We start from the raw sequence: 6,000 nt of genomic DNA on the forward strand, positions 1-6,000 counted from the left end.
CAAGGCCAACCTGGACTTGAGACACTGAGAGGAGGGGGTGAGAGTGAAAAATATGGAAGAGGAGACTTGCTTACAGTCTGCACAGTTGGCAAAGTGGCATTGCTGGGACTGGAGACTTAGTTAAGTCAGACCCTTTTCTGGACTGCCAGCCCTTGTGGCAGCAATTTCCCCAGTTCTTTTCCTTCCTACCTACTCATTAATGTCCAGTCTTCCTTCCCCAGGTGGCTTCCCAGGCCAGACTTACCTACCCTTATGGGCTCAGGCTATTTGTGGAACACTCCAGTACTGAACTTTAGGCAGCCACAGTGCTGGCCTGTGGGGGTCTTGGAGGGTAATAGCTAGGTTGGTATTTCTCTTCAGCTCTGGGAGTACCTGGCACAGAAGTGGACGTATGTACAGTCAGAGAGAAGCCACAGAAGAAGCCACGCTGGCCACTAGGGAGGCTGAACACCAGCAGCAGAATTCTGGAACTTTGTTCCTCATGCAGGCATGACCAAGGTACTGCCTGGGGGATCCTGCAACACATGGACTGTGGCATTGTGGGCTTGGCAGGGGAAAGCTGCTGGTCTCAGAAGAGCTGCTCTGACCATGGAGTCTTGCCCTCAACATTTCCTTTATGTGTTGTGGCCTTGCTGATCAAGGGACTCTAAGGAGACTGCTAGGATTTTTCCAAGACAGAAAGAGCTCTGTAATCTTAGTGATCACTTACAAGAAAATCTAGGAGGAGATCCTGACAGCCAGGATTGATAAGAAGAAGGACTCTTAAAACACTCTTTCAGAAATGCAAGTAGACAATGGAGAGAAGAGTAGGGGAAGGTAGAAGGTATAAAAAAAGTAGTAAAAGTTCCCCAATGATCACACACTGATGAGAATTGTGCAGAGGAAAAGAGAATGTCTGGCAAGTTTTTGGTGTATTAGCAGGTTCTGGGCAAATGGGTAAGGCAGAGGTGAGTATCTATCTATACATTTCTCCAAGAACACTGCACTGGCTCAGCAACCACAGTAGTAGCTGTCACTACATATGGTCGCAATCAAGTTTTCTCATGGCTATGAGCCATGAGGATCAGTACGGGGGGATTGTGTGTATGCATGAGTTTTGGCACATGTATGCACCTACATGTCTCTGTGTGCAGCTTCTTAACAGATAGCAGCAGTTCCTCAGAGCCTTGCTAGCAGTACCTCATCTCGTCTGACAGGGGGAGATGCAGGTCTAATAAAAGATTCACCTCCCCAGGCCAGTGGTTCAGGGCCAGTGGAAGGGGAAAGAGAAAGGGGCTGCACACCAATTAAGGAAGCATCTGAAGCATATTGTTTGGCTATTAGGACAACAAAGCTGTCATCCACAACCACTCCCTTGTCCTCTTTTCTCACTAAAGCCACAAAAGAAGGCATTTCTATTATCTGAGCATCCTGCAGGGCAACCAGCTTTGCTTTCCTGTTACTGGAACGAAAAGAAAAATCTAAAGAATGACCAGGTCAGACTTTCCAGAGAAGTGTGACTTGGAGACAGTGACTACCTCTAAAAAGTATCAAGTCTGCTATGGTCACTAGTCGTCTGCATGACAGGAACACATCATTTATTTATTATTTATTTGTGTGTGTGTGTGTGTGTGTGTACATGCATGCACTCATGTGATCTCATCATCTTGCCAGCCTTGTATCAATAAATTTTTAGTTATAATGTGTGAGCACACACAAAATTTAAAAAGTGAATATCCAGTGTCACCCAGAATTAACTGTCATAACTGAAGCTACAATGCTGAACATGTAATTCCATGTTTGGTCTTCTTTTTCATGACATTACACTACTAGCTCTTGAGTTCCTGACAAGCAAGTTACCAATTCTAAGTTCTGAAGAAAAAAATAATATTTTGGCTCCTCCTTCTTGTTTAGTGAAATCACAAGCCTATGTTCAAATCCTGAAGTTTCCAGTCTCAAAATCTTTGACTGTGCAAATTACATAATCTCTCTTGTGCCTCCACTAGAAGGAGCATTAAGCGAAACACTAGGAAAGAGAAAAAACATCGGCACATTCCGCCGAGCACTCACTAATGGTGTTCTTTCCCAGGTCTGGTTTTGAAAGTCCTAAATAAAAGGGGGAACTGGAGAGTAGCCTGGCTGACATGTGCTTTTGTGTCTGAGCAATGAGTCCCATCAATCTAAGAATTGGAGCCAAATGGCCCAGGGAAGTGAGATCAAGAACCAGAAACTTTAGAAGAGCTGCAAGACAAAGGAAAGAAGCGAAGGAGTTTGGGGTAGGTCTCAGGACTGAATTCCTCAGCAGCCCTCTGTAGCAGGAATCCAGAGAATGTAATGGGTTATTACCGAGCAAGAGGTCAGGGACACTGACTTCTGACAATACAGCATCTCAGGAAGGCCTAGAGGCCCTGAGGCTCCCTCTCAGATGGAACAGTCAGGGACATATGTCTTGATGATTAAGGGGTGAGCTAAAGTACTTTGCCATCTAACATGTCCCAGCCTGTCAGGTTAGGCCAGAAGTGACCCCGCCCACACCTACATTAAGGTCAATTCATCTGAGGCTGAAACTAGCACAGCCCAGACTGAGAACTGGCTTATGTGCCCAGCAGGAAGAGTGACACTGGGCAGGCCGAGGCGAGTGAAGCAGGAATGTCTGTAGCCCCTGGCCCTGACCTCTGTGTCCAGATGTGCAGATTGCATGGCAAGACTGCCACCAGTTTCAAGCACTGGATTCTGCAGCTGGTGCTCTGGCCAAAGCCAGGGCTGGTCAGTAACAGCATTTAGCTAGCACAAACTGGATCCCATCTATATTAAAGCTCAGACTCTCTTCCTGGGGAGGTGCCTAGCTGATACAAGCTTAAGAGTCAGGGCACAGGGTAAGTAAGATGAAGCTCCGCACAAGAATCAGGCCTCACAGCTGTACCCACAATTCTCCTGTAGAGAGTATCAGAAAAAGGAGGGTGGTACTACAGAGCAGTATAGCACAAGACTTCAGAAGCCAATGAAAATATATATGCACCTACCTGTATATAAGTCACATACCACAAATCTTAGCACAGAGCTTTTTTTTTCCCCCCCAGAGGAAGGACCAATGTGAAAAGCAGGAGTCCTGTAACACACATTCTATGAACATGGGCACATTTCATACATTCAGGAAAAAAAAATCAATATCTATCTAAGAGGGTAATGCCAAGTAAATTGAGGAAAACATTCTAATCAAGCCAGGTCTCCTGCTTACTGCTTAAATCATCTTGAGCAACTAGCTTCCTTCTCTAAATTATGGTTGCCACATTTTTACAATGGGGATTAAAGACTCTCCTGCTTAGTTCCTTGGTTACCATACAAATGGTAACCTTTGGTGGTGGTTCTCTTTCTTTATCTCTTCCTTCTCTTCCTCCTCTCCTCCCCCTCCTCTTTCTATTTGTTTTTGTGCTGGAGGTAGAATCCAGGGCCCCATTTTTCCAGGCTAGGCAAGCACTCTGCAGCTGAGCCACACACCAACAGTCTTCCTTCGCTGGTTTTAAATGTGACAAATAAAAGTTATCATTACAGAGGGCTAGTTTGGTTAAGGCTACCTGAACTTTTGCAACCTCATAAGACTTTAAGTCACATAGAGGTCCTATGTTTGTTCCAGGGAGATGAGAAGAGATAGTCAGGAGGAAGAGATAAGGCACTGGGCAACTATCCTGCAAGAGATAAGTAAGGCTTCACTCAGGCAACAGAATGAACCTTAGTCCAGGAATGGGTACCCCTCTTCACATGTTTATGTGTGCTAAATTTAAGTCCTTTTGTCTATAGGTACTCAATGGGCTGTGAAAGAGATGCACAGGCTCCAGGTTTATCCTTCTCTTTCTTAACTAAAAAAAAAAAAAAAAAAAGGGGAGGAGGGAGGTTCATCTCAGACCTTGGAACCAGTAAGACCCAAAAGGCCCAAAGCAGAAAATGAATAAATGTCACAAGGATTGCCATGAAAATGTCTCTTGTTACTTACTGCTCTTGAATCTGTCATTTCTCCCTCAGCTTCTACTGTAGGTATGCATTAGCTCCCGGGGAGAATGTGCCAGTACCCTGGCCCTACTCATGACTAATTAAATTAGAATCTCTTGGGATAAAGTTGGTTTTCATTCATTTCGTTGCTTCTATGAGTTCTACAGGAGGTCCTAAACTGCAGGAAAGATAGAGAACTACTGCCCTAACAGTCTTGGCCAATGAACTAGACACATACGCATAGAGAGACACATACAGAAAGAGAGAGAGAGACAGAGACACACACACACAGAGAGAGAGAGAGAGACCTGGAAATATATTCTCCAAAGCCCAGAATCAGGCCCATTCTAAGCCAGTAGCTGAAGTTTGCTCCAGGCCTTAAGGGTATGGGCAAGAGAGTACAACCAACACTAATATGAGTGCCTATGGTGGGGAGAGGGAAGGAGTCTGTGGGTGCTTATGAAATCCACTGAAACCATTAGTTGAGTGTTCCTCTCTTTCAGCAAACACAGTGGTCTCCTTTACCTTGCTTATTAGCTTCCTATTTTCCCCATGGCCCTTGTCATAGGTTAGATGCCTCACAAGCAAGATCTGGTCTTTTCCACTTTTAATGTGAACAGGAGGAAAATTCCAAAGCTACTGGGATACTACTGTCTATGGGACAATGTTCCATAGAGTAGGCAGTGTGAAGCTAAGCTGAGACCTTGTGCTGGGCTAGGAGAGGGAGGCAGGCAATGGAGCAACACACCACGACAGACCCTGTCACTGCAACTAGGGGATGCTAAGTTCTGCCTAAAAGTTTCTCAGTTCATTCCTCTTGGCCGATCCAAAGTCCATTTCCTGTTTTCACTCCCCACCTCTAGAGAGGAGCCCTTTCAAGACAGAATGGCATTGGGAGGGGACTTTCTAGCTCAGATGCTACCATCCTTGTCACCGTCCCCAACTGCTTATGACCAGCTTCAACTTCTTTTGTGTCCTTCATATGGACACAGTTTACCCACCTAGCCTCTGAGTCTGGCACGGGAATGTGACTCTTAGAACTGACAGCATCCCTGAAAGAAATGCTGTGACAGGTGATTTTCCTATCTCTCTATGACAGAAAAAAGGGGTTTTCACTGAACTATTGGGTATTCTGGGGCCACTGAAACTTCCCTTCTTGACCATGATGTGGAAGAGGGTACGTAATTCCCTGCCTACTGGAAGACCCAACAAATCCAGAGGCACTTCCTGCTATTGCTGCTCTTAGCTGAAATTGCCACTCGAATTCAATTTTGGCAGGAAGGAGGCACAGGGAGGAAGGGAGACAAGACCAAAATAGCTCCCATCCCACATTCCAAACCTCACTGGAGGGGCACGACAGCAAGGGCCACAGTATTTCAACTGGCCTACTTTGGCAGTACTAGACACTGGCTGGCCTCCTGCTTGCTAGGTCGCAGGGCAGAAGGAGGGGGCTGTTGCAGCTGTTCAGATGCTAGCCCAAGTCTCAGCCAGAGCTACAGCTGGATTCCAAGCACCAGGGCCCACGCGAGCAATAGTTTTGGAATCTTCCTGTAACAGATGAAGTACCCATAAAGCAAACAGCCTAGGGAGACTATATGGAAGCAGGCAGTAGCAATCTCTCAAGCCACTAAAGTTTTTGGCTAGCTGGTGTGCATGTGCAGACCCTCTAATGTGTCTCTCCTCTGACATTTCATGTATGCACCTGCTCACAGGGCAAAAAGGAGTCCCTACAGAATGGATTCTCATCCAGGGACAAATTCCCTTTCCTATCTGACAATGTCTGGAGACATGTTGGGTCATCCCAACTAGATTCTGGGGGGATGGGGGACTGAGATATTCAGTCTTGCCAGGAGGGCCTCAGATGCCTCAGGCAGCCGTATATACTTTGAGACATGTTCTGGTGGTGAGGTAAAGAATACATACCTCTGTCACTGGTGACCCCTTGACTTTATGGGTCATCCAGAGAGGTGGCAACTCTGGAATGGAGTTATATATATATATATATATATATATATATATATATATATATATATA

General features: G+C 45.7%; 1 protein-coding gene across 1 annotated transcript in view; it reads right to left on the reverse strand.

Moving 5' to 3' along the window:
- Positions 1-6,000, reverse strand: part of Stard8 (StAR related lipid transfer domain containing 8) — a 32,310-nt gene that overhangs the window by 14,345 nt on the left and 11,965 nt on the right. The window lies entirely within an intron of this gene.

The sequence above is a fragment of the Psammomys obesus genome, unplaced genomic scaffold (assembly GCF_907164565.1).
Source record: "Psammomys obesus unplaced genomic scaffold, mPsaObe1.curated_primary_1811, whole genome shotgun sequence".
Lineage (NCBI taxonomy): Eukaryota > Metazoa > Chordata > Mammalia > Rodentia > Muridae > Psammomys > Psammomys obesus.